The sequence below is a fragment of the Sarcophilus harrisii genome, chromosome 4 (assembly GCF_902635505.1).
Source record: "Sarcophilus harrisii chromosome 4, mSarHar1.11, whole genome shotgun sequence".
NCBI classification, from domain to species: Eukaryota; Metazoa; Chordata; class Mammalia; order Dasyuromorphia; family Dasyuridae; genus Sarcophilus; species Sarcophilus harrisii.
In genome coordinates, this window is record NC_045429.1 from 463,438,890 (window position 1) to 463,466,796 (window position 27,907).

A 27,907-nucleotide genomic window follows, 5' to 3' on the forward strand; every position below is an offset into this window, starting at 1 on the left:
CTGGGCTTACTTCTATGGGGAAGTGAAAACTCACTGAAGCATGTGGGAGCAACCCCTCATGGAAGGATAACCCCCCGCCTGCCCCTTGACCACCCGAGCCGAGAACTTCTTTCCTTGTGTCTCGCTAGTGATGATGACAACAACGTGGTCACAGAATTCCGTAGCCTCTCTGACCTCAGTTTCCTCACTTGGGAAATGAAGAGGTTGGACCAGATGATCTCCAGGGCCCACTTTCATCTCTGGAACCTGTGAGGCTTTTCCACCAAGCAAGAGCGACTCCACTTTCTTATGTCAGGGGGAAGTGGGACTAGCACGGGCTCGGTAATTATTTCATTTATCTGGAACTCGGTCTTCTCAACTACAAAATGAATGGTTGGAGTCAAAAATTTCTTGATGTTTTAAGATTCTTTTAAGTTTTAATTGTATAATCCTATGCCTTAGGTTCAATTCTTATTGCTGATGCTTGCTACCCAGGAGTTCTTGGGCAAATCACTTTTCCTCCCTGAGCCTCAGTTTACCCGTCTGAAAAATAAAGGGGATTTAAAATGGGTGGCCTGCAAGGTTCCTCCCAGATCTGTATCTAGAGTCCGTGAGTGAGGTTTGCAGAGGCCTTCACAAAGACGATCTCATTTCATCTTCACAGAATCTTTTTATGGTTAGGTGCTATTATTATACCCAGTTGATGAATGGAGAAGTGGAGGCTCATAAAAGTGGAGGCCAGGCCAAGGCCATAGAGCTGGTGTCAGGAGGAAGGACTCGTGCCTCAGCACAACCTTCCCATGCTGATCCAGTATCCACCAGAGGCTACAACGTGGACTTCTCTAAGGTTTTTAGATGAACATTATGTCCGTTTTGGGGAGGAATTATGGGATGATGGGGAGTGAAGTCTAGAAGACCAGGATTCGAATGTCACTTCTGATGCTTAACGGCTAGATGAGTCCAGGGAAGTTACGGCTTCCCTGGCCTTAAATTCCTTCTCTGTCAAAGGGCAGGTAACGGTACCAACATCGTTGTCTTGTTCTGTGAGGGGCAAAGTGCTTGTCTCTGGAAATGCCCAGAAAACCTTGCAGAGTGAAGGAAAGGTGTGCGGGCCCTCCCTCCGCCCAGTCCCCTCATTCTTGGGGAAGTTCGGATGGACACAGCTTTGGGACGAGTTGCTGCTATTGCACGTTTGGGGGGCTGCTGTCCAGCCAGATCTAGGGAGGGTATCTTTCTGTAGACAAGGCAACCAGCTGACGGACGGCGGACTCACCCGTCACCCAAACGGGGCATTCTGAACGGAGCACCAGTCCAAAACTCACTCCTGCAGGGCAGCCGGGGGGCACAGTGGGTAGAGCACCAGCCCTGAGGTGAGAGGACCTGAGTTCAAATCCGGCCTCAGACATTAACACTGCCTGGCTGTGTGACCCTGGGCAAGTCACTTAATCCCAACTGCCTCAGGGAAAACAAAACCAAACCCCAAAGCAAATTCCCCCCTGCCAGCAGCCAACACCCGGCTTGCTCCATCTGGGAAGAAATAGGGAACTTGTAAATCCGGCAAGAAGCCGCTCCGATGCTCAGAAGCAATTCAGGGCTGCCGGCTCCTGACCCAGACTCCAGAAAACCACTAACGGGAATCCTGCTAATTCGTTTAGACTCCGGAGCTCCCCGACTCCTTCCAATCTCACACATTAATTCCCACTTTCACCCCTTTCTAGCGAAGGGTCCCTCTTAATTAAAGCCCTTTCTCTTTGTGCTCAGAAGCCACGGGCCCTGGGTCAGCCTGTTATGTAAATGTTTCCGATTGATTGAAAAAGTGGGTCATGTGTGAGGTGAAGGCTCCTGGCCTGGAGAATGATCAGCATTATTAAATTAGGCACGCTTCACGCTCCGGCGAGCAGGAGAGCTGCTCGGGCGGTCCCCTCCCTCGGTGCGGGTGGAGAGCTCTGCAGTCCTGGGGCTCGGCTCGTGGGGAGGGGGCTCCCAGGAAAGCGGCTCCCAGCTCCACCCGCAAAATGCAGACAAAGGGCTGGAGGCTTCCTCCCACTGGAAAACACGCCTGCCTCCTCCTCTGTCCCCCAGGAGAAAGGTGCAAGCAGGGGCCCTGGCTAACGGAGACGGCCCCGGCTAATGGAAACTGGGCCCCAGCTAATGGTGAATGGCCCCGGCTAACGGGGACTGTTCTCTGCCTGATTTTCTCTCAAGGAAGCTCCCACTGGTTCTTTTGTCTCTGGACACCTCTGAGATATTACTTTAGGGGCTGGTAGAGTGCACTACAAAAAGGGGGATCAAATTCCCTTTCTGTGCCCTGTCTTCTCTGGCTCACCCCGAGAGGGGCAGTTTCACAATGACTCATTAGTAAGCTCTTTGAATCACTGAGGGGAGCCCAGAGGATCAGCCAGAATAAATGGCTCTTCTGGGACCCCACCAAAGAGAAAGGGGACCAAGAACGCCAGCACTTGGGACTGGTTTTCCATCAGTGTTTCAGCAGGAGGGGCGGGTGGGCAGGCACCCTTGGATTCACCCTCTTCCCCTGCAAAACTAGCCATCCCCTGTTCAAGCTTCCCTGTCCCTCAGTTTCCTCTTTGTAAAATGAGGGCTAGAAGATGGAAGGTCCCAGCTCTAGAGCTTAGGAATCTCAGACAGTGAGAGAAATGAATCTCCTCCCTTTGAGGATTTGAGAACTGGGGCGCTCGCCCGAGGGAGGCCTCCATGGGAGACACGGTCTCTGTTCTCAGAGATGTGAGGGGCTGATCTGGGAGTCAGACTTGTTTACCTTCCCCCCAAAGGCGGGCCCAGCCACCATGGAGGGGAGATGCTGGGCAGAAAGGCCCTCACAAGACCCAGAACCTTAAAACATTAGACAGCCTCAACTCCCCACAGCCCTGGATAGCTTGCTTTCCTCCGGTAGCCCCAGCAGTCCCTGGGCACTAGAGGTAGGAGCTTTACTGTCTGTCCCTCAGGCACCCTCCATTGCCTCCCAGCCTCCCGACTTAGAGCGTCCTGTCCCCTCTACCTACACTTTTGCACGGCCGGTCAGTGGCCGGTGCCTGAAATGCCCTCCTCATGGTGAGGGCAGGAGACAGGAGAGGCAGCTGTGGAAGGAAAGGGAAAGGCTGAGGAAGAAAGCCTCCAGGGGAAAACCTGAAAGGAAAAGACCTTTCCCACCCCCCTCCTCTCACATCCCTCTACTTCCCACTTTTCTAGGGCTGACCGGGCCAGGGAGCCTGGTGAGTCTGGGCCACACAATCAGTTCCATCCCTTTCTTGGGGGGGGCCCAGGTGCTAGGATTCAGCCTCAGACCTAGGGTAGAGAATGGGGCTCGAATCCCCACAGGGGCTAAGTCTCTGGGCCTCAGTTTCTCAGCCCTTGGGGGGGCCACCCTGGACCCCACAGAGTCCCTTGTTCTGCCTCAGCCCCTTCTTCTCACATCAGCAGATGATGTGAGAGGAGCGTATGGAAAGGGCAGTGACTGGTCCTAAATATAACCCAGGCTGTACATCTTAATTATCCTCTTAAATGTCAACAAAAGGCTTGGATCTGGGGTCCTGGGAGCCTGATGTCTGGGGGGGGGGCGGCCCGGGAGAAGCAGGGCTCTGATTGGCTAGCTCTAGCTCTGCACTCTGCTGGGAGCTGAGCTTTCCATTAGGGCCCCATACAAGGTTCTTGGAGATGGGCTTTATCTCCTGGGAACGCATTCTCTCCGAAGGAAACGGACCCAGGATTATGACGTCAATGGCATTGTCAGCGGGACCGGGAACAAAGGAGCACACGCTGGGTGGGGGAGAAGCCACGGCTCGCACGTCTGCCCAGAAATGCGCTCTTGGTACTTGGGACCACACAGAGGCGGCGAGGACCCCGAGAGGGGGCCGGGCAAAGGATGTGAGGCGCGGATGAGAAATACACCCTTCCCTTAAGTCCCGCCACAAAATTCGGGGGATTGGAAAAGAAACCCTGGGAAAGCCCCCTCCGCCCTCCCCCTGGACGGGGCCGCTGAGGAACCCAGGCAAGTGGGCAGTGACAGACCTGGGCTCAGGAATGGCTACGGTGACATTATGAGGAGGGCTGGAGAAGGGAGACAGGCGTCCAGTTAAGGGCCCCCCGGAGACCTGATAGGAACTGGTGAAGGCTGAACCAGGCCCTGGTATTCTAAGTGGAGAGCCAGGGATGCGCTTAACGGATGATGTGGATGGAGGAAAACAATGGCTCAAATGTGGGTCGGTATTGGGGCCTTTCCTTCTTCTAGCCTGAGCCATAGAAAGGAGCCAAAGGGAACCCAGGCCCTCGAGGCCGGTCCCCATAGCCAGAAGCACAAAGGAGGTTGTCCCTCTAGAGCCACAACTCATTCAGCTTTCTCATTTTAATAGGCTTTATGGGGTGTGAGGGAGGGACATCTCTTACCCCCTGACACATCTGGGTGAGGGGCTTGAGAAAGGTCAGAGTTCCTCGGAAAGAAAGCATTCCTGCTGATCCCCCTCACAAAGATCCTAGAGGAAGTATTCCATTGTCCCCATTTTATAGATGAGAAAACCGAGGCCCAGAAGGGTGGCCACGCCAGAAATCTCTGGTTTCTCACTTTCTCTCCTGTCATCTTGGCTCCCGTTGCACCTCGCCAGCTCCCTCAAAGGGTTGTTTGAAGGAAAATGTGTGACAGGTTCTAATTGTTATCGAAATGCGTCTTTCCTTGGAAATGGATGATCCCCCTGCAGACCCTGAAGAATAGTTTCCTGTGGGCTTTCAGCATTTGCCTCTGAATAGGATTCTAGGGATGGAAACATGAAAAAAGGTCCCTTTTCATGTGATAATGAGAGTGAATGCTTTATGGGGCTCCTGACCTTCACAGGATTCCTCCCCTGGGATAATATCTCACCTCTGCATCCCCTCCAGGTCATAGGTTGGATTGCTTAGGTAACATCAAGGGGAGGAAGACATTAGAATCTTCCCAGAAAATAACCGTTTCCTCGCAGAGGGAACAGTTTTCTAGCAATCAAATAACTTTAAACAAAAACTCCACTAAGTCTCTGATTCTAAAATGATCCAAAGGTGTAAAAACATGCTGGAATCAGCCGGGAAAAACTCCCAAAGCTCTTTGGGTGGTGGCAGGACTCATCTGGGTAGCCATAGTGCCTTTGAAATCTCCAGGATGGTGACGTGTCCCAGTCATTTAAGGGTTTCTTTGATGGGCTCCTACAGCATCAGACATATACAAAAACACCCCGTCCAGCCTCCTTCCACTTCAGCTTGGGACCTTTCATCCACTGGGACTTGGGGAGGCTGACGGTGTCGGGCCAGTGCGTTCTGGCGAGGGCAGAACCGCTCGGGGGATCACTGTGGCCAGAGACGGGTAGCTGGAAAAGCCGCAGATTCTCTTGCAGCTTCTGGAGTCGCTCTGCCTCCTCATGCTCTGCCTCAGTTTGAGATGTCAAAGCTGCTCAGTCCGCTGAATTTCCTCACGAGAGGAAATAATGTCCCAATATTTATGACCGGGCTGGTGCATCATGGGCTGAAGCTTGACCTGATTAAAATCTGTAAAGAACTCAACTGTTTTTTCTAAGCTACTGGTTGACACAGAGTCGGTGACCCAGAATTACCGGGATGCATTGCTGTGTTCCCGGGCTCGCCCTCTTCAGGTCCCTTTTCAGACAAACACAGTATTTTCCCATCCCTGTTCCTTGCCTATTCCAAACTCCTCATTTTCCTGATGAGGGAACTGAGGCCCACAGAGGTTAAATAGCTCAGCCCCCATCACAGAGTTTAGGAATTGGAAAGGACGTCACAGAAAAGGAACCTTCCCTACAAATGAAAATCTCTGAAGATTTCTGAAAAGGAGAAAGGGGAGGAAGAGGAGAGAGAGAAGGAAGAAGGGGAGAGGGAGGCAGAAGAGAGGGAGGAAGAAGAGAAGGAGGAGAAAGGGAAGAGGACTAGAAGAGGAGTGGGAGAAAAAGGAAGAAGAGGCGGAGTTCATCCCTTTCAAGGCAGGCCATTCTACTTTGAGACAGATCTACTTGCTAGGAAGTTTGTCTTGACGTTCACCCCCACTTTCCCTCTTTTTACCTCCCTCTCTGCCTTCCCTGTCATTTCTGGTTCTTTAGGACCTTCCCAGGACAGTCCTTCCCTACTTGAACCCAGTCACCCTATTCTTCCTAACCCTTCTTTTCTCTCCCCTAATCATGCCCAGGGCCGCTGCAGGGACTTGAGTACCCTTCCCATCTTTCTCATCTTCCGTGGGACCCTCTAGCTGCTCCTTGTCTGTCTTAAATCAGGAGACAGAACTGAACCCAGCTTTCCAGGTGAGGCCGAGGGAGGGCAGAGGGCACAGGACTCTCCTCTCTCTGGCCCTGGATGCTTCTCCCTTCCTTCTATCATTCTGCCGACTCCCAGTGAACTTGCAGTACATCCAACCTTCAGATCTCCTGGGGCTGCTGTCTATCTGGGGGTTCCCCAGCTTATTGAGGTCAATTAGGGAGGTTAATTAATGGGTTATTTTTTTTTTTTTTACTCAAATACAGGACTTTACATTTATCCCTCCTGAATTGTGGCCGACTAGATTCAGGCCGTGCTTTTATCTGGGAGACGGAGGACAGAGGAGACTGCTAGCCGTTGGGATCTCTTCCTCCAGGGACAGCCCATCTGCGGACACCCCTCCCCCCCTGCCTTCTTCATCTGATCTAGGGACAGAAGTCTCAGACAGCCCAAGGCCAAGCACGGGCCCCCGGGCCACTCCACTGTAGGCTCCCCCACCATGTTAAGCCTGGCCTGCCAGCCACTTCCGGAGCTGTCCAATTGTTGAAGTAGCTACCTCACAACTGCCTGTTCTCCAGAAGAATACTAATCAGCCAAGTCATTATTTAGGCAGGAAACAGAGCGCCGAACTTGGGCTTAAGAGATCTGAATTCCAATCCGGCCTGAGACCCGTGCTGGCTGTGTGAGTCGGGGCTGTGACTGGTAGAGATATTGGGGTGACTAAGAGAATGTCTTTCCTTCTGCTCAATAATTCAACCTAAGGCAATCCTCGGGGAAGTGTCCCCCTCAGCACTCCTCTGCTGCAGGAGGAGAGTGGGAGGGTTCAAATTAAAACCTTGTCTTGGAAGTTGGGGCTGTGGGGCCTTCAGGGCAGAGCTGGAGGGGTTTTTTCCCCCGTGTTTGCTCTTTGTCTTCATATCCCCAGTCATTAATATAGTACCTGGTTCATAGCAGATATTGAATAATATTTATTGACTCCCTCTAGTGAAGGAGAGAGCGCCCACTACTTCCCAAGGAGCCCTCCAGCGACTTCCTTACATCCTACTGGGGAAACATTGGGTTCTTATGCACATGGAACAGAGACAAAAAGAAACAAAGTATATTTATACATATATACACACATATTATGCATATATTTACATATCTATGTATTTCATTTAGAGGATCCTAAAAACTGGGATGTCATGATCGGTTTCTTAATAGGAGCAAGCCTTGGAGGTATACTTTTGTCTCGCGAGAATAGTGCCTGGCACATAGTAGGCACCTAATAAATGCTTATTGAATCGAATGCTTGATTTGAAACGGTTGTCTGCTCCAGAAGGGAACAAATTACGAATTAACAAGAAAAACTGCTCATCTTCTACAATATAGAAATATGAACAGCTAAGTAATTCATTCCCAAAGGGGCTTATAGATTTAATATTGTAGACCCAGTTTAAGCTAAATTAAAGACTATGAATTAACTGTTGGCTGCAATGAAAATGGTTCTCCATTTTTGCCTACATGTTATACAACAACTACTTTCTGGTTTTTTTCCACTTTTTTCTTTCTGTTTTCCCTGAATCCTAGGAAGTCCCTGACTTCCAAGCAGTACGAATGCATACTCGGGCCCCCTCCCACACGAAGCTGGAGACGCTGTGTGGTTAAGGATCCATTAGTCCTTCCTAGAGCGATATTTAGGTTGGTCAGGGACCGGCTGGGAAAGGGAGGACAGGAAGGAGGCCCGGGGGCTTCAGTCTCCTACAGCCTCTGAGCCGGCAGGAGATCGGCCTCCCTGGGGCGGGGAGACCGAGATGACTCGGCCGGTCAGAGAACAAGAGCCCCGGGCTCTGCTGGCAGGTGGAGACCCAGGGTTCCTGGCTCCCCTCCGTCTCTCAGCCCCATCGGCAAACATGCACAAAGAGAAGAGAAAAGGGGGGAAGCTACGAAGGCGAAGGTCACGTGGGAACCCACCGGAGCAGAACAAAGCCCCGGCCCCGGCGCCAGATTCCCCTCCCGGCCGGTCCTAGTAAAGGCCCGCGGCGCCGGGAGCCACGGACGGCAGGAAGCCAGGGCGCTCCGGGCGCCGAGAGCCTCCGACTGCCTCCGAGTCACAGTGAAGCGCTTTTCGGGGGGGCCGAAGAGGCCGGTCCTGCCGCTGCTCCGGCGCCGGCTCCCCTTCCCGGGCTACAGATGCTCCCCCGTCCCAGGACGTCTGCTGGGGGGGGCCGACGGCTCCCAGAGGCCCCCGCGGTTCGCAGAGAACCGAACCGAAGCAGCCCGAGGCTTCCGGGAGAGGAGCTAGCGCGGGCCGGGCCGCCTGCCGCCGACGGCGTCTCAGGGCCGACCCGGGCATTCCCCGGCCGCTGTGCGGGGCCGCTCTCCGCCCGCTCCCGTCCGCGCTCTCCTTCCGTGCCCTCGGTGGGTGGCGGGGGCGCGCTCTGGGGTCTCAGGGCTGCGGGCGCCCCCTCCTCGCCGGGGCGAAGATCGGCTGAATAAACTCAAAATCTGAGAAAGAGGAACGAGTCAGGGACGGGCTTTTCCTGCGGACGTTCCCATGGGCGGCCGCGGGAGGCGCTGCCCCCGCTGGCCCGGGGCGCCGACACCCCGGCTCCCGCCGTCCGGCTCCCGCCGTCCGGCTCCCGGCCCCGCGGGGCACCTGCGGGAAGCCTCCCGGGATCGCGGGGGCCCCGACTTCCCCAGCAGGGCCCGGAGCCGGGAGCGGTGTCGGGGCCGAGCGAAGGCCGGCACAGCCGCGGGCCGCTTTAGGGAGCCCCCCCTGCTCCCGGCTCCTCCGGGGGACGCGTCCTGGGCAGCGGGGCCGGGACCGCCGGCGCGGCCCCGACTCCCTGTGTTTCAGAGCCCGGCGCCCCCGGCAGCGCGCGCCGCCTGACAGAGCGCATTAGGCCGCGCTCTGGGGGAGCGGGGGGGCTCACATCAAATTCCGTCTGGGAGGCGGGGGCGGGGCTGGGGGAGGGGAGCTCGGGCTTCGGGAGCCCCAAGCTCCGAGGGTCCTGCTTCCCCGGGGAGGAACATGAAAGGCGGCCCAGGGCCGGCCGTGCTCCCAAGCTGCCCCCGCCGGCAAGCTGTCCCGGGGCATCGGCGGGAGAGCGGGGTCCGAAGCCCACACCAGGACCCTGCTCCTTGGGTCTGGGCGCCTCTGGGGCCGGCCTCTGCCCCTGCCGGGAGACTCCTTGGCCTCCGCCCCTGCTGTCAGGCAGCACCCTGCCCACAGACGGAGATAGAGGCGCTCCCAGCGGGGCCCTTTACGGGCACCGAGGGCCTCCCACAGCACACTGGTGGGTGCAGGTTGGGCCCAGGGGGGCAAACGCTGCCCTAACAGTCCCTGCACGGCCAGAAAGACTCGCTGTCCCGCGGCCCACGGACCCCACGCTCTCCCTAAAGGGGCGGCTTCCGGCCGAAGCAAGGGGGAATGAGAGCGTCTCAGCCCCCGGCAGGGGCCACCAGCTCTCTTCCTGCCACTGCAAGGGCCTGGGGTCACCTGGCAAAACCGGGGGGCGCAACCCCCTCCGGGCAGAGCGGTAATGAGGCGCTCATTCCTTTTATACTTTAGCGTGTTCCCTCAGCTGTGCCCGTTTCCCCTCCCTCTGCATCCCCTGGAGAAGCTTTGTGCCCCTTAGCGGGCCAGGCCAGAGCATGCCGACATTAAGGGCGACTTCCACGGTTTTGTGGAGCTCCCGCGCTTGCCCGAGGTGTTTGGGTCTCTCACGGGCCCTGGGTAGGAAGCCCTTGCAACGTTCCAGGAGGTAACCACGGTGGAACTAAGGGGGCTCTGTGTGAGCAGAGACAAGGGCTCGGGTGGGAGGCGGAGCAGGGGGGGCAGGGTGGGCAAGCGCTCTGGCAGAGAGGCAGAAGGAGAAGGCAAGAATGACACCCGGCCGACAGAGGCCCGGCCCGCTCGGCAGCCGCGACACTTGGCAGAGGGCGGGCGTGCGGGGAAAGAGGCAGATCGTGCTTTGGAGCCTGCAGTTTCAGTGGTCTCCGAGAGGAAACTCAGGAAAAAGCCCAGAACTGGACAATGAGATCTGTGAGTCATCGACGTAGCAGCGCTGATGGAGCCCTGGGCTCCCGAGGAGGTCTCGGAGAACGTCGGGGGAGGAGGGCCCAGAGTCTCTTTCAGGCACATTATTCAGACAACAGAGACTGAGCCAGAGAGAACAAGGAGAGAGCAATGGCACAAAGACCAAGAGAGGAGAGAACGTCCGGGAGGAGAGAGCGCAGAGCACAGAAGCTGGAAACCTCCTCCCCCCCTGGACTTGACCAATTGGAAATTTAGAGACAAAAGCTTTAGTTGAGTGATCACAGCATTTATTAGGCACCTGCTGTGTGCCAGGCAGCATGTTAAACATTGAGTAAGAACCTACAGTGTGCCAGGCAGTGGGTTAAACATTGGGTGAGCACCTACTGTGTGCCAGGCAGCATGTTAAACATTGAGTGAGCACCTATTGTGTGCCAGCTGCTGTTAAGTGCTGGGTGACATGATGAAGTCGGGAGGCAGAGGACAGAGGAGTGAGGGAGAGGGAGAGGACTTGGTGGGGGCGGCTTTTTCTGTGAGTTAGATGGAGCAGGCGGAAAGTGATGGGACAGAATCTTGAAGGAGTGGACGAGACTCTACAGAAGGTCTTTGGGATGTGCTCTGGTGAAGGGCAAAGAGCCCGGGGACGGCCTCGGAGTCTGCGTCAGCAGGTGCCTTCCCCCGGACGCTTCTCGAGCAGTGCAGCCCCGATTCCCCCCCCTCCCCCCAAAGGCTCCCCGAGTGGTGCAGCATCAATGCCCCCCCCCCAAAGGCTCCCAAGGGCAGTGCCTCTCACGCCTGTCTCTGTAAGGCTGGCGTCCTGCCACAGGAGGCAATAAAGCTGGCAAAGCAAAGGAGTTGGGCCAGTGGCCCCTGAGGGCCCAGGGCCACTAAGAAGGGGCAGAGAATCTTGCCGCTGATCGGTCCTGGTTCTGGCTCGGAGCTCCTGAGCTTCCATGTCTGTTCTACCTCCCGTTCCCACAGCAAGGGAACCCACAGGCAGCCGGCCCTGGCCTGCAGGGCTGCCCCCCTCCCCCACAGGCTGCCAGTGCCAGGGGAAACCAGCTGCTGACCCAGAAACCCCCTCCTCTCCCTCTCAGCGAGGGGCTGACATGGGCTTAGGGATGCACCAGGGAGTGCCAGGAAGCAGGGACCCGGGACTCCCCCCGGCCCCTGGGACTCCTCCCAGCCCTCGGGACTCCCCCTGGCCCCCGGGACTGAGCAGCCTCTCCCTGGGCCTTCCAGCGGGGCTCAGTCGGCATCCCCTCATCATCCTCTTATCCTCCCTTAATCACCAGGGACCCCGTGACCCCCATCTGGGATGCTGAGGCCTCTAGGCCCGGACTCGCTTTAATCCTGTAGGGGATGGATGCCCTCTAACTAATCTGCTTGGATTTTCAATCTCCTGCTGCAGGAATGCCCCCCAACCCTCTGAGCCCCCTTCTGGCCTGGGTTCATTTGCCTTGGGCCATGACCCCGCTGGGCCGGGTGGCTCGGTGGGCGCGGCTGCTCCGGGCTTGTGGGGCATCGGGGGTGGGACTGGCGGTGCTGACGGGGGTTGGTATCATGGGGGTGCTGGTGGTGATGGAGGGGAGGGTGTTGGTGGGTCTGGGGAGGCAGTGGGGCCCCCAAATCCTGGGGCACAGCAGCTCCAGCAGGGCCTTGTCTGTGACCCTTCCCTCCCTGACTACTTCCTGTGTGACACTGGGAAAGTCTCCCCCACGCCGGGTCCTGCTTCCTCGTTTAGAAAATGGACCTCTGACGTTCTCTCTCAGTCCTCACCTTGGCCAAGGTCGTGGCTGCCCATGTGCCCAGGACCCTCATGTAGGAGGCCCGGAGGCAGGAGGACACAGAAGAAATCCCAGCGGAGGATTCCAGGGGACTCCATGAATTTGAACCTCAGCCCGGCTGCTGAAAGGCCGCATCACCTCGGGAAAGATCCGCCCCCATTTGGGCCTTAGTTTACTCATCAGGAAAATGAGTGCGTAGGATAGATGACTACTACGAGCCTGCTTCCATTTAACTCTGGGCCCTGGAGTCTCCCCCAAACCAGGGAAGATGCTTGAGAGGAAGCAGGGCTCCTTTAGGGGACCTCAGAATAATGTTTGGGACACAGCGGGCGCTCCAACGCTTGGGGAGGGGGTGCTAGAGATCAGCCACCCAATGTGTAAATAATCAGCGGGCTCAGGCCCCTCCCCCTTCTCCCCTTCATCCCCAGCAGCGGCTGAAGGAGGCCCCTCAGGGGGAGCACGGCTTCGGAGCTCCGGCCTGACCTGTGCCAGCAGCCCCACCGCCCCAGAGCCCCTGCCTGTCCAGCCGACCCTGGCAATGGCTCCTCACCCCTCTGCCCCCACGGTCCTCACACAGCTGCCAAGAGCCCTTTTTTGTGGGTGGGCCTAGACGTGCCTCCTTCTGCCCTGTCCCTCCAGGGGTCCCTACTGCCTGCCAGGAAGAAACTTAGTCTGGTGTTCCACCCCCATAATCTGGCACTTACTAGGGCGCATAAGCATTTATAGAGTGCCTACTGTGCGCAACATTTACAAATTTGGGCTCATTTGACCTTTACAGTGACCTTAAAAGGGAGCTGCCGTTAGGATGCCCATTTTACAGATGTCTGGGTCACAGAGCTAGTGAGTGATCAAGGCTGGAGGTCTCCCTGACCCCAAGTCTACACTCCTGGTGCCCTCGTTGCAGACCCCCCTTCCACCCCCAGCTTTCTCATCTTCCTGTCTTTAATCCCAATGAGCACCGTGCCGGGAACGCTTTCCACATCATAAAGCCCAGTGGCAAGAGGAGGGTAACTGGAGGCTGGGGCTCAAATCCTGCCTCTGCTCCTTAATACCTCTTTAACTTTGGCTATTTTGGGTGTCCTCTCTGGGCCTTGGTTTCTCCATCTGTAAGATAGAAGGGCTGGACTGTATGATCCTTAAGGCTCATCCACCACTGAACCCGGTGGTCCTGCCTGTGCCCATTTCCCTCCCACAGGAGGGGAAATACGAGTGTAAACACAAATACAAAGTATGTGAATGTGAGTGTGAGTGTGAATGTGTGTGTGCATGAGTATGAGAGTGTGTGAGGATGTGTGTGTGTGTGTGTGTGTTGGAGGGAGGGAGCAGGGGTTCCCAAGGCCTTGGGGGATGGAGAAAGCTTGGCTTGAGCCCCTTCAGCCGGGCCTTGAATGCCCCTCACAGTTCTAGGACACAGAGGTTTGAAGGGGGCCTTCCTGGCATGAGGAACATCTGGGACAAATACCTGGAGACGGGAGATGGCCCTGTTTGGGGAGGACAAAGCCAGTAGCCTGGCCTGATGGGAAAGCAGCCTCCGGGGCTCCCGGCAGGGCTCTGTGATATGGGCAGGGGCCCGGGATGCTACGGGTCCGTATGGAAGGATGCTCTTCTGGCCAGATTTGTGTTCAGAGCAATTTTCCCCACCAGTTCCTACAAGGGCAGAGCCAGAAGGAGGAGCAGGGTTTGTGAGTCACTTCTTTGGGGCTTTGAGAAGACCAGAGCAGCTGGAGGAGTTCCCGGCCCTGGAGCATCTGCAGAACTGGCTCACGGTTCAAGTCCATAACAGGGACTGGGGCTGGGGCAGAGGGATGGGGGCTAAAATCGCAAAGCATGTTGGTCTGGTGAGCGGGGAACCCACGTTTGCTGCCCAGTCCTGGGTGACCTGCACTTACTTAAAGTCTGGGGAACCTGCGTGTCTCAAAAGTCAGATGGGGTGAGGGGAGCAGGAAGGAGGTTGCCCCAAGCTCTCTCCTGACTCAGAACTCTGACTCCAAGATAACTTCCATGTCATCAGGAGAAATAAATTTTAAAACAAGATTATTTTTGCCAACAATAAGTCTAGGAACCCCGGGGATCTACATCAGACATTTGGGATGTGTCTTGAATTGGCAGCTCCAGGCCATCAGAGATAGGGCCCTGAGGATTGTAGGGATGACGCCCAGTTCTCAATTTTCAATCAAATTCAGCTGGAATCACTTTATTTCAAGCAAACATCGTTGTCAACCTCTTTATTTTGGACCCAAGCGTGGACATAAGAGCCAAAGGTCAGATCTCCAATTGCTGGGGAGCAGGAGCCAGTAGGATTTCAATGATTGTTTGGGCTCAGGTCAATGAAGATGACTCAAATTATTTATGTTTAAAATCTCTGTTAAATAACTCTGCTCTCAAGATAACTGTGTGAATATGAATGCCTATATTGGATGTAACATCTATTTTTGGATTGTTTGCCATCTAGGGGATGGGGTGGGAGAAAGGGGGGAAATCAGAACACAAGGTTCTTCAAAGGTCAGTGTTGAAAAAATTATCCTTGCATATGTTTTGAAAAAAAAAACTTTGATAAAAAAACCATAATTAAAAAAAGAAATAACAAATAAATCTATGCTGGGTAAAAGAAAAGGAAAAAAAATCCAACTCTGCTTTGTCCTCACCAATTCTGTGTTCTAATGGGATTTACAGAAGCCTGGAGAATATGCTCAATTAAAAAAGCTCACCCTGGAGAAAGTCACACGCCCCCCCCCCCCAACCCACTGGCAGCATTTCTCCACCAAATGTCCTAAACTCTAGCGTGAAGCATCTTTCACATCCATTAATTTTCTACCTAGTAACATATTTTTCTTGGCAATGTTCCCTTTTGTTGAATTCTTGCTAATATCTTTTGTTTTGATATTCTCTTGATTTCTGAATCTAGCCCTCCCTTCTTCCCTCCCCGGGGAGCGACCCCTAGTTACAAAGAATAAAAAGGAAAGATTAAAAAATCAATTCAGCAAAAACCAAACAAATAAACACATGGGTCGAGTCTGATGGCATTTGCATAAAACTCAATTTGCTTGATTGAGACAATCAGGCCATTCTTCTGGAGTTTCCTCCCTTTCCCGAGCCCCTATTCGCTAAAACATGCATTTGCTCATCTCTTCTTCAGGGCCAGGTTGGAACATTTAGTCACCAACAAAGGGAGCGGAACCTCCCCTTTGGAGGCTCCAAGCGGAGGCTGCGGGGCCTCAGCCCTTGGAGAAGATGGTCTGGGAGGCCCCTTCCAACACTTGCCTTTTCCAGTTCCAGATGAAGCAGCTGACCCTGCTCGGGGTCCCCGAGAGCCGAGTGTGTCCCGGGTGTGACGGGCGCCCCCGTGGGGGGCTCATGGCTCTGGCCCGGCATGGCTGTGGGTGCCCGCATTTAGATCACGCTCATGCAAAGAAGGTTTCCCTTCTCTCTGAACCTTGCTTCTGGGTGCAACCCCCCCTCCAATCCTGTTAGCCATTTCCCTCCCTGAGCCTCAGTTTGCCCCCGTGTTAAATGAGGGAGTTTAACTAGCTGATGCCCCAGATCCCTCCTGGCCTGAGATGGAGGAGGCTGTGATGTGATTTGGACGGGTCTCTTTCTTCTCTCGGGGCTCCCAGGAGCCTGGCTGATTAGGGACCAGGAGAAGAAGCTGTGATGGGCCACAGAAAAGGACTCCATCATCTTCTGGGGCTGGGGGCCCTTCCCTGCTGCCCTCCCAGATGCAGCTGTAGCCGGCTGGCAGGGCCCTGAGCCTGGACCCTCACTGGGGATCCTTCAGGAGGTGTGTGTGTATGTGTATGTGTGTGTGTGTGTGTGTGTGTGTGTGTGTGTGTGTGTGTGTGAGAGAGAGAGAGAGAGAGAGAGAGTGTGTGTCTTTGTGCACGAGCGTGGGCACCCTCCCTGCCTGATAGTGGCTCTGAGCCTGTCACTGCAGATCCGTTCTCACTCCACCTACGCCTCAGTCTGAATTATAGTTAAGACCCGCAGCCCCTTCCCTCCCACTTTGCCTCTTCCCTGCCCCCCATCCTGCCCCCAGCCTCTGCACCAGCAGTGGAACAGCCTCCCCTCTCCCTGGGGGCCAGGGGGCTTTGGGAGGGAGGGGGCCTAGGAGTGGGCAAAACAGTATTACCGACTGACTATTTTCTGCCTCAGCGTCTGCTGAACATGAAACTACCCAGCAGTCATTTGTTTACAGCTTTTCATATTAAATTTTGATTCACGCAGCTAATTATTTCCATTAACAGCGAGTGTGCCTTAGCACCCTTAATCTCACCAACAGGTCTTTGTGATGTCAGGCCCGGTGCACATTAGTACAACGCCCACCCCATGGCGGGCAGGAACGGGCGCCGGGACGGACTGGGAATGGGCTGCGAAGGCAGAAGGATCAGAGCGACCCCAGCCCAGCCCCAGCTCCTTTCAGGCTGCCTCAATTTCTCTCTGTGTGTCTCTCTCTGTCTCTCTGTCTCTCTCCATCTTTTTGTCTCTCTCTGTGTCTGTCTTATACAGACACAAAAACATGTAGATGGCTCTGCTCTGTTACATATAATACAAAGGTGTATATATACGTGTATGTGCAAGTATACACCTGTACATACACACACATACACACATAAATTACAGTCCGTTCTCTTTTGGGGAGCAAAGGCAACTGTCTCTTTTCAGGGCCCGGGGCTCCCAGCTCTGATGGAGACGCCCCATATGTCGCACAGGCGTCTTCTATTGAGCTTGTTTGCTGGATACACGAGGGCTGGGGGGACGAGAGCTCGGGGACAGGACTTCCTGGGGGTAACTCCTTTTTTTCTCCCCAAATGGGGGAAGTGTGAGAGGGATGCTGGGACCCGGGGGTCCCAGCCATGCCCAGGACCGTGCAGGACTAGGGCTCCAGAAACTCTCAGCCTTAATTTATTCCCCATTAGTGTCCAATGTCATCTGGGGTGTGCTGCTGAGGCAATGAAGGACTGCCCTGAGTCCGGGCCGGAGGGCTGGGGGGGAGGGGAAGGAGGGAGGACACTCAGCGACACACTAGGCACCTTGGATTGATGTGATTTCATTAAATGAGATCTCTGAAAAGAACTCTGCAAATTTTAAGGTGCTCCATAAATGCTGGCTACTGCCATTATTATCATGATTGCAATTTAGGGAAATGATGCATCATTCGGAGCGCCAAATGAATCCCCAAGACTCGCCCCTGAAATATGCTTTGACAAGAACAACTATAAAAACAAAGGTAGCAATTTGGGCTGCAATCTACAAACATTTTGATTCTACTGAATGCTTAAAAGGATGCGATCAAGAAGCCAGAATTTTTCGTCAGAGGTTTACAACCCTTCCCAAACTAACCAAGGAAAAATTCCCAGCCTTCAGATACACCCTTATCCTTCTGGAGAATTCAGCCAATAAATAATGTTGGTATGGAAGCATGATCGCAGACCAGACTGTCACTCAGTCACTAAACACGAGCCCGACTTACAGAGATTTAGGAACAACATTTCTGGTCTTTGTTTCCATGTCAAATGTTCCAAATCCCCCCCCCCCCCAGATGGAATTAAAGCTCTCAGAAAATAACAAAGAAAAGCCAAGTCCCGAGAGGAAAGGCAGAGGGACCTGGGCCCCCACTGCCGGGAAGGTGTTTTGGGGAGGCTCCTAAGGAAAGATACCCCATCTCAAAGTCATCCTTCCATTTCCACTCATAATAATTTGCCAAACATTAAGCACCAAACACTCACAGCAGGAGAGCCATTTCTCCCCCATTTGTTTCCATCTAAAGACAATCCCAACACAAAAGTAAGCTCAAACTGCATCATGATTATTATAATAGGAACTCATATTCCTCTTCCCAGTGCCCCTGGGTTACCATTCCCCGTTTAGAGATGAGGGAACTGGGTAAGAGACTTCCCCAGGAATGTAAGCACGGGGACTGACTCCACAGGCTCTCTCCCCTCCTGCTAATGACATTCACTTGACATTGCTCCGTGATCAGTGCTCACAGGGAGTAGCGAGAGCCCCGGGCGGGCACTGCCATCCTGTCCCCTGGTCCTAGGGCATTCCTATTGCCACAGAACCTGGGGAAGGAGAATTCTAGAGAATAATTATTGCAGGGACAAAGCCTTTGGGTTAGCGTTCGTATTCCCAAAAGGATCAATTCAAGAAACAGCAGATAGAATCCTAAGAAATGGAATTCATTACCAAACATTTTCTAACGACGTACTATTAAACGACATTCACAAACTCTCATTTTCTTCTAAAATAGAGAGAGAATGGCCAACGGGCCCCATTACTCACTGGTGATCTAGCTTTATTGTCTTCAATGGGGGGAAAGCCTGACCTGTTGAGGTAGAAATAGAAAATCAGACGTAATCACCGGGCAGAATCTGAGAGACAATGGCGATCCATGTCCAAAGTCACGTAGTGAACCCTTGGCCATCTCTTTAAAGCCATGCTAGCAAGCTGTCATTATCTTAATAAACAGGAAAATCACCTAACTCTCACCTTTATTTCTGGAAAACTAGATGAACATAAATCACCATTTCCTAATCCTTGACATGGGCGCCATTTTCATTTCCAGAGCTGGAACCAGTCATTTTCTCTGGAAGCACCCGTGGCCAAGGGTGAGACACGAGGAGGAAAGGGGAACCCAGTTTTGCTAGCCATTCATGGGTATTAGCCATTAACGAGAACGTTGTTTTTGCTTGACAAAAGCAGCTGTGTCTTCTTGTAGCTAGAAGACATTAATGATGGACTGGCGATCTGGGGTGTGGGGGTTTGGATAAGAGAAATAATAAAGCCGCCGTGTTTCAAACCACATAATACAAACTTTAGGATTTTCTAAGTATAAATATAATCTATATTTATATCCCTTTAAGTTAAAGGGATAGCTCGATAGCACAATCACAAACCTCCCAAACACACAAAACAGTTTTGACCCCTTCTCGCCTTATTTCTTTGAAGCAAATTCTCCACACAAGGCGATGGTTTAGAAAAGGGAAATCTGGGAATTATTTTACTTTTTATTTTCTATGGACTAGAAGATGAAAACAGAAATGCTGCCTACCATACATTGTTTTTAAATAAATGATTCAAAAGAGTAAAAAAGGTCATTAGGATTTTTTATAATTAACATGAATCCTGAATACCACAAATGTAACTTAATCCAATTTCAGACAGCACTCTCAAGAAAAGGAAAATTCATCTGGCTACCTGGAATTTTGTTTGTTTTTCCTTCATCTCAAATGTAAGCTAATCTTATTTAATTCTTTTGCATTTGTAAAATATTTAACCTCTTTCCACCCTTGAGATAATTCTAAGGAAAAAAAAAGCAACAGGCAAATACAAAAATCATTTTGTATTCTAAAGCAGCATAAACAGCCCTAGATCGGAACAAGTCCCAATTAAGTGACAAGCACACCAGATAGAAGAAAAGTTCCAGCCATCTTTTCCAATCCCTATAAAAATGGATTGATCTTAAGCTGATGGGGCACAGAGTAGTTACACTGGACCTTTTTTTTTTTGAGTGTTTGTATTTCTTGATCCTAAAGCACAATTAGAAAGATGATGGCTTTAGAAATGCCTCCGACTGATGACCCCTTTGGGAGCCGGCCGATGATTTTTCCTTGATACGTATAAATGGAACCAAATGGAAAAACTTTGAAAGAATTTAGGTTGGCTATAGTCACAAAGAAGTCAGAGAGGATAGCCATTCTAAATGTGAGGAAAGAAAAATCCAGTACATATCCTTTTCATAAAGCATCGTTAGCTCATTGAATAAGATTTTTTTAAAATGAAAACATTTATTTTCTTTTCCCTTTCCAAGCTTCCACATCATTAAATGGCGCACGCATAGGAGAAGACTTTGTAAAGCATAAATCCAGCAAACCCAACAGACACTTCATAAGTCCCCTTTGGGTGCAAAGCAATGTGCTGGGCCCTGGGTACATGGCATTATGAAAAGCTGAGAATATAATTTCAAGGTGGTCTCTATTGAAATTGAACATTTGTAAAGCTATCAATTATTCAACCAAAACATACTTATTAAACACCTTTACTGTGCTATAGACTTCTTTTTTTTTTTTAGAAATAAAACTTTCTTTCTAATTCTAAACCAATTTTTAATATTTTAAATTGATCCTTAAAAACCTTTCTGTATTGCCGAAGCAAGCAAAAAAAAAAAAAACAAAAAAAAACCCTGAATGAATTAGCATGTTTAATTAACATTTTAATGTTAATTAATGAATTAATGTTTAAGGTAAATAAATTCATTTGCATCTTGTCAAATTATAGGTTTATAAAATTCCAATTTTCCTTTTTTCCACTTATGAAGAAATTTATCCCCTTTATTGTTAGTTGTGATTAAATACGCTCACGCAGTGGGCTTTGTTTTAAGCTGTGAACCTCCTTGGTCCACCTGGTGCTCTCCCCCTCATCAGTCTTTACAAGAGAAGTCTATAACAGCATTTTTAATTTTCTGAAGTTTTGTCCCCTCAGAAAAGTCTGTTTTAAAATCTCCTTACCTCAAATCAAAGCAGCTTTGCTGTTAGGGACTGATTTGGTTTGATGAGGGTTTCGGACAGATGGTCACTCTTTCCCTGTTTGGAGAAGATGACAAATGCTAAGGGGAGAAAAATAATCACAGTGATATTTTGTTCTAAACCGGAGAGCACTAACCCTCCCATTGGCCTGGGGAAGAGGGCCACGTGATGGGCACCGATGGCACGTGACCTATTTTTCCCCCAAATCCCTTGGTTTCCTGGGCATGGGATGCACCCAATACTGCCTCTGCTGTCATGTCAATGACTTTGGGTTGGTTTAAAGGTCCACTGAACAAATCCATCTGCCTCCAGGACACGAGGCAGCACCAGCCAAGCCCTTGTGATAGGAAGGGTGAACAAAAGCACAGGCTCCCCGATTGATCTCGCCATGGCTTTGGGTTTATTTGGCTTTGTTCGGTTTTCTATAAGAATCGGGTTAGGGATTGTTTGGGCTGCTTCTTGAACCAGCTCTTGGGGCATTATCACGCAAGGTTTACCCTCGAGAGTGCGATGGGGCAGGGGCTGAGGGCTCCCTCCAGGAAGGGAGGCGCCGGGTACCCCGCGAGTCTGACTCCCAGCACCAGTTTTCTATCGCAGAGGACGCCTGACCTTGAGAAGTTGGCATGAGGCCAGGGTCAGGAAGGACGAGTCACACTGACCGAGGTTGGACATGGGGCCTACTGTGTGCTTCATTTGACTGACTCACTGTGGGGCATTGACCCAGGCTCTTCTTTCTGAGTCAGTTCAGCTCCACAAACTTTGTTGAGCTCTTATGGTGGGTAAAGCACTGCCCTGGGCACCGGGGAAAGCTAAACTCCTAATACCCAAGGTCCCTTCCAGTTCTAGAGTCCATGTTCTCCCATCAGTGCTTTTACGTGTTATTAATTAAGTGCCATTGTCCTTGACTGGCCACAAGTACTGAGCAGGGGCACAGCTAGACGGGTCCCAGTCCAGGAACCATGAACGTGCACATGAAGAAATTCGGAAGTCCCCTAGGAGCCCTGGGTGAGAGGGATAAGGTCCAAAGAAGCAGCTCTCCTGAGAGAAGTGTGATGGGTGCCAGTGGCATCACCTATTCCTCCCCCCCCAAATCCCTCAGCCTGTTCCCCTTACCCCAAATCCCTCTGCCCAGTTCCCTGACTGCCATAACCCTGTGGCAAATTGGAGATTTCCATTAAGATTTACAAGCTTAAAGAGAACCGGCAAAAGGGGCATCCAGTGTCCGTTTTGGTGCCAGGTAGTTCAGCCAGCAACGAGCCTGGTAAGGAAAGAAACGGATTTTGCCCTTTACGGAACAGTGGAAGGCGAGCCCTGTCCGGATGGCGGGGGGGAAGGCACATTTTACCACCTGACGGGATGAGGATTGGAGCTGCAGCTTGGGTTTGACAATAAGAGTGGCATCCCTCCCCCCATCCAGGGAGCAGGTGCCTCTGGGGTTGCAGAAGGAGTGGCCGGGGAGGCCCGATTAGCCAGGCAAGCTTTCTCCAGATCGCCCACCGGCTGCTGGAGTCGGGGGGCTTCAAGACTGCTCATAATTGGAGGCCTCTGTGTGCAGCCAGCCCCGGGCTGGCCATGTGGGCAGGTAAGGGAGTGGCCCAGGTGGCAACCTGGAGCTCCCGGAAGTGGCGGAGAAGTCGGGCAGGGGCTACAGGTGGGCTCTAGAGGAGATGGGAGGGTGCCCATTTGTCCTTGCCTTACAGTGCAAGCTGCTGGAGGGCCCCGATCAGGGAGGGCCCCCTTGGAGGCTGCGAGGAAGACTCAGGAAGTGACAACAGGCAGGGGGAAGATCCAGGGATGTAGGTGGGGGCCTCCCCCTGCCGAAAACTGCAGCAGCCCCTGAGGACATCATGCCCTGGCAGCTGGGTCATGGGGGATCACTCCAGTCCCTTCCAACTCTGGGAGTGCCGTTTACATCTGCAGAAAGGACGGGAGCGGCTCCCAGGGCACCGAGCCCAGCTTGTGACCAGTGGATAGAAGGGGAAGCAGAGGCCTGGCCTCCATCATCCCGGGTCTGGGGTAAACTCAAGAGCACCAGCTCCCCCGTTCCTCCTCCTGGAGGGGCACTGCCGGAGACTCAGGCTGCCCGGACTGGACCACTTTGTTCTGTCTTTGAATAAAACGTGATTCTAGCCAGGAGCCGGGTGGCCCTGAGTGGGATGGGGCTCATTGGCCAAGGAAGTCAAGCTGGCTGCCCGGGCCCGCCTGGTCCAACTTAATGGCTCTGGCAAACTTTTAGCTGAGGAAAGCGGGAATATGCGCGTGTGCCCATGTGGGTCAGTGTTCCCACGGCTCCCTGGAACCGTCACCTCGAAGTGTGACTTTCTGTGCCCTGACACCTCTATGGGAACTCGTTCACGCGCACAATGGTCTGGGCAAGGGCAGGATGGGCATTATCTTGGCTGGCGAGAGGTGCCAGCCTCTGCCTTCTATGGAGTCCATGCCCTCCACTGCCATGATCTAAACCACCTGGGATGTACTGCAGAATCTGAGACCTGGCCCGGCCCCTTTGGGCATACTTCCCACTGCCCAGACTCTGGGGCCAAGGAGAGTTCATCCCCTCCCAGGCTGCCCTTCCACTGTGCGAGGCCCTGAGGACATTCTGGGCACGTTAAGCCAAAATCGGTTACTTTGCAGCCACCCAGATGATTTCAGCCCCTCTCAGAGCTGCCCTAAGTGGCAGGTGAGAGAGAGCATGACTGAACATGGGCCACAGCTGGCTCCTGACTCTGACACCAGAAGCTCAAGGAGGCTTCCTCTTGGAGCCGCCCTCATACTGTGGAGGGGAGATGCCCTCGGCAGTTTCCACCTGGAGCTGCCCTCATACCGTGTAGGGGCAATGCCCTTGGGAGACTTGGGTGGCAAGACCCAGGAGAAGGAGGAGCGGCCGCAGCCACGGCCTTGCCAGTCCCAATCGCTAGTTCCCACCCCATCGCCCGGAAGGGCCAGGGTCCCACTGTTCTCACAGCATGAGTCTGCCCTCCGAGACCTCCACAGCATGTTACTCTTCAGGACACACTGGCAAAGGGCCCTTTTCTGCCCACCCAGAACTGCATTAGACCCTGGGAACTCTGCTGCCTGGGTGCGAATGCTCCCAGGACTGTGGGGCAAGTCCTTAACCTCCGGGACAAGCTTCCTCACTGATGAATTTAAGGAGTGGAGAACTGGTGGATCAGGAGGCAGCGAACCCCCCTTGCTTGGGGCCTTTCACCAGCCTGGCCAGTGACTCGCCAGGAAGAGTCTAAAGTGGGACTGCAGGGGAATCTTTGGAGGGACCGCGCCAAGTCTCAGTCTGTGATTCTGGGGAGGCCGGGGCCATTACCCCCCGGTACCCCAGACTCAGCACCATTCCGTGGGCTAAGCCAGCTCAGGCTGCAGGGAAGGGAGCAGCCCACTGTTCACTCCTCAAGTGAAGGGACTCCTTCCTCCTGAACGACTTCCCCCCAGCCCCTCCTCCCTGAATTCAAATTCATGATTTCTTCTGTGGAGCCCAAATGTGCTCTTTGTTCCCCCCCCCCCCCGGAATGGCCACCCTGCCCTGGGTAAGGGCCATTTCCCCCTGAAATCCCAGACTCGGAGTGGGTATAATCCTCACAGGCAGAGAACAGCAGTTTAATTTAGCTCCTAAATAATCTTCTAAGTAAACTTTTGCACGAGTCCAGGGCTGAAAGGGGTTTTGTAGCAAAAATGAAAGCGGGATTAAAGAATCAGGCCAAGCTTTTGAGGGATTAAAGACACTCAGCTACAGTTTGGTGAAATAGAAATACATCTGGGCCTGCCAGTACCGGGAACAGAAGGGGCTCAGACAGAAGGAACATTTAGGGGAGCTGCTCTCCAGTGAGATCGTTCATCGCTGGCCATTCACTCTCCCGAGAAAGCCATCCAGCCATTTTGAAAGCCCTGGCTGGGTTTCCCAGCATCCTCAAGAGTCGTCTTGCTGGGGGGACCCAGAATGCACACCAGGTGTCCCCTTCGGTTCTCTGACAAGGAAATCCCACTGCTTAAAATTCTCAAGGATCTAATAGTGGGCAACACTCTCCCTCCGCGGATTTAGGACCCGTTCTCTCAGGCCTGTCTGGGTGACACTTGGAAAAGCCGCAGAATTCTCGCCCATCAAACAAAGGCATCGGTGATCTCCCTATTCCCCCTTGACCTTATATTTTCTAGCAATTTTCCCCGTCTGCCTCAGCCGAGGAGAGCACTCCAATAAACACGGATCCTTTAGTGCACTTAACTGTGTTCCCAAAAGAGATGAACAAATCCCCAAACAAATGGGTAGCTATGATGTAATCCCAACCCCCCCTTCCCAGGCAGATCCTGGGATGTATACATTGCAATATATGAATGTACGTATATGTCTATGAATGTGTATACATTCATCCCAGTCTCCTCTGCTTTAGTATCCTCAATCATAATTATTCAAAGTCAATTCTACAAGCTTCTATTATGCACTTACTGTGTGCTGGGTCCTATGCTATGCACTAAGATATCAAGGAATAAAAGAAATAGTCTCTGCCCTCAAAGATCCCCACTTTGGTCCCATGTGCCGGACATATGTGTGCTGAGAGTGGGCAATATAAAGAAAAAAAACAAGAGTCCTTGCCCACCAGGAGCATATATATACTCCAGGGGGGAGTAGTGGTTAGGGAGCCCTTTGGCTGGGAAGCAAGGGAAGGGGGAGGCTTTGAGAGTAATTGCTCGATGTGGCTGAATGTGGTCACGACAGATCTGGCAGTTTTGTAGAGACTGGATTGGAAACAGGGAGATGCACGAGGAGGCTCTTCCAAGGTGATGAGGTTCACGTTCTGGGGCTCACACTTCGCCCCATGATTGGGGCCCTCATCCTCCAAGGAGAAATGCCCCGGCTCCTTGAGAAACCTCCCCCAGAGCTGGCTAACAAGCCCACACTCATTTGTTTCAGAGCTTTCCTCCTCAAGATCCCCTGCACCTGGAAGGGGATGAAGCCCTGGCCCAGGGCCCCCGGCTGGAGACCTTTCTCCTGCATACACCCCCTCCATCAGTTGCCCCCAGAACCCCCCACCAAGGAGCGGAGAGGAGGATGACTGGGAGCGAGTGCCGGTTCCCAACCCAGGAGACATGGGGAAGAGGCTCTATCGTACGCGGCCCAGATCCATGTCCTGCCGTGAGGAATCCTGCTGACTCCGTCACAGCCATTAGGACAACTCCATTTATTCAGACTCTGCTAATCTGGCTTTCACGAGCCTTTCATCTGGGATGGAATTTTCCTTTTGCGCTGTCCACAGAGGACGAGTCTGCTGGCAAATTAATCACACAAATTAGATTGTGGGAGAGGTGCAGGGACCGGGCCAGACGGCCTGTGCTCGGGGGCTGGGAACGTTACTGGGGGAGGCGGATGGATCCCGGGAATGCCCGGTTCGGTCGAGCGAGGTATGGGGCGAGCCTCTGCTCCTCATAATTCAGACTGGGGGCCCCCTGTTTAGGGATGACTCTGGAGGGAGCGCACGTGTTTATGGGTTATAGACAGGACCGGGTAAGATGCGAGCACGAGCCACTTAGAGCCGCCTAACGCCTGCAGAAGGTGAGACCCAGAGGATGCAGACGGGGAAGCAGGAGGACACGGCCTGAGACGGGGCTCTGGAAGGGCAGTCTCTATGCACAGAAATCCTCCCGTGGGTCAGTTAGGGCAGCTGAACCGAGGGCGAGCTTCCTCTTGTCTGTGACCAGGTTAATCATCGTAGGGAGTGATGGAACCCAGGAAATTAAACTAGAGGCTGCTCTGGTTTTCCCGGCCTCTGTGTCCTTTCCTCTGTCGCCCCGAGCAAGGTTAACAGAGCTCGCGGAGCAAGTGCTGCAGCACCGAGCTGGCTCTTTGACTGATTGCTTTAGAAGGGCGTGAAGAGGATCCAGAAACGAATATCAGAAGAGGAGGGGAGGAGGCTGTCCCACTACGGGAAGGGCAGATGCTCTTTTCCTCCGGGCCAGACCACGTAGACGTAGCCCCCCCTTCCCAGATCAATGCAATTAGCTTCACTGGTTCACCTTCGGCCCCCCCATCCAGCAGAGGATGCAAGGCCAGGACCACTCCCCAGTGTCCCCCAGGTCTCCTGTCCTCCCCGGATTGTGCACTATGAGCATGACTCCCACCTCGTGGCATCTCCAGAAGCAATTCTCCTCATGGGGCATTCGAGCTGACGGCCGGCTCAGGAAGGGGGCTGACCCTGGCCGGGGGAAGGGGACCCTCCCGGGGTGGAGGAGGGGATACCTGATCGCAGGAGCCCGGGTCCTGCTTCTCTCTGCTCTCACAGGCCGTTGCACCACCTAAGGGAGGGTGAGGGCTCGAGTTAAGGTTGAGGGGCCTGGTGATTCTCTTCCTCCTCCTTCACCGGGCACCATGAAGACAGACTTTGGCCAAGGCCCTTCTCCTCTGAGCTGAGTCTCTGTTTCCTCATCTTTAAAATGAGGGTGTAGGAGGGGGTGGTCTCTAGGGTCCTTTCCATGTCTAGTGCTTCATGGTCCCACAAACAAGGTAAAGGAGCTGATGTTTCCTACGCAGAGAGTTGAACCTCGGGAGCTGCTCCTGTCCACATCATAGCCGAGTCCCCTCTTTTCCCAGACACGGATCGGGCGGTCCTGGGACCTACTCTCAATGGCTACTTCTCATTCTGAGTTATTGGCTCCACCACAAGTGTGCTGTCGGCTGCTGGACACCGGACGTACCCAATCCCCTTATTACTTAAATCTGAGAGGAACCCAATGGAGGTGCAGCTTCTGATCATGCTTTCTTTTCTTTGGCAAGAGACACACACCATAGCTTATGGCAAGGACTGGAGACCTCTGCTGTCCCTTATGGATTCCAGCTTTTGTGACCGAGTTGCAGGCCAGAAGTATTCCCCGATTCTCATGGACTCGGGGGTTCCAAGAAGGGGGGGGCTGACATTCTCCCTCATGAAGTTCTGAAGCAGAAGCTGGACGCTGACTAGTCCAGGAGGCTGAGAAGGGCATCCTTGTTCTGGTGTAGGTGGAGATAAAGCTGGGGAGGCCTCTTCTGGGGAGGGGAGAAGTGATTCTGCCCTCTCTCCCCAAGATGAGCCCTAAGTCCCCAGGACAGGGTGATGAGCAGGGGCTGAAGGGCGGCCCTTTCTTTGGTTTGATAGCAGTGGAAGCTGACCCTTGAAAAGCAGGGCAATGGGCTTCAGTTCCATTGTTTAATGGGTCACGCTGTTGCAGGGGCACCTCGCCAGCTGCTGACGGGCAGACCAAGCTCAGTGCTCGCATCTCTGCTCTTACCAACCAAGGGAAGACGCTTCCCAGGGAAATCAAGAGATGGAGGTGGGCGGCGGCCTCTTTTTGTGCAGACCCCTTCTCTCCATGTGACAAAG

The 27,907-nt window shown here is 53.2% G+C and overlaps 1 protein-coding gene across 21 annotated transcripts in view; it reads right to left on the reverse strand.

The window, feature by feature from the left end:
- PCBP3 (poly(rC) binding protein 3) overlaps positions 1–27,907 on the reverse strand; it is a 298,571-nt gene that overhangs the window by 66,450 nt on the left and 204,214 nt on the right. For 16 of the 21 annotated variants that reach the window (XR_004234123.1, XR_004234122.1, XM_031968312.1 and 13 more), the window contains one exon: positions 20,532–20,606. The exons of 4 other annotated variants lie outside the window; for them this stretch is intronic. The gene's annotated coding sequence lies outside the window, so the exon portion shown is untranslated. Of the gene's footprint in view, positions 1–20,531; positions 20,630–27,907 lie in introns of all 21 variants that reach the window. One more of the 21 variants, XM_031968307.1, reaches the window with a different exon arrangement.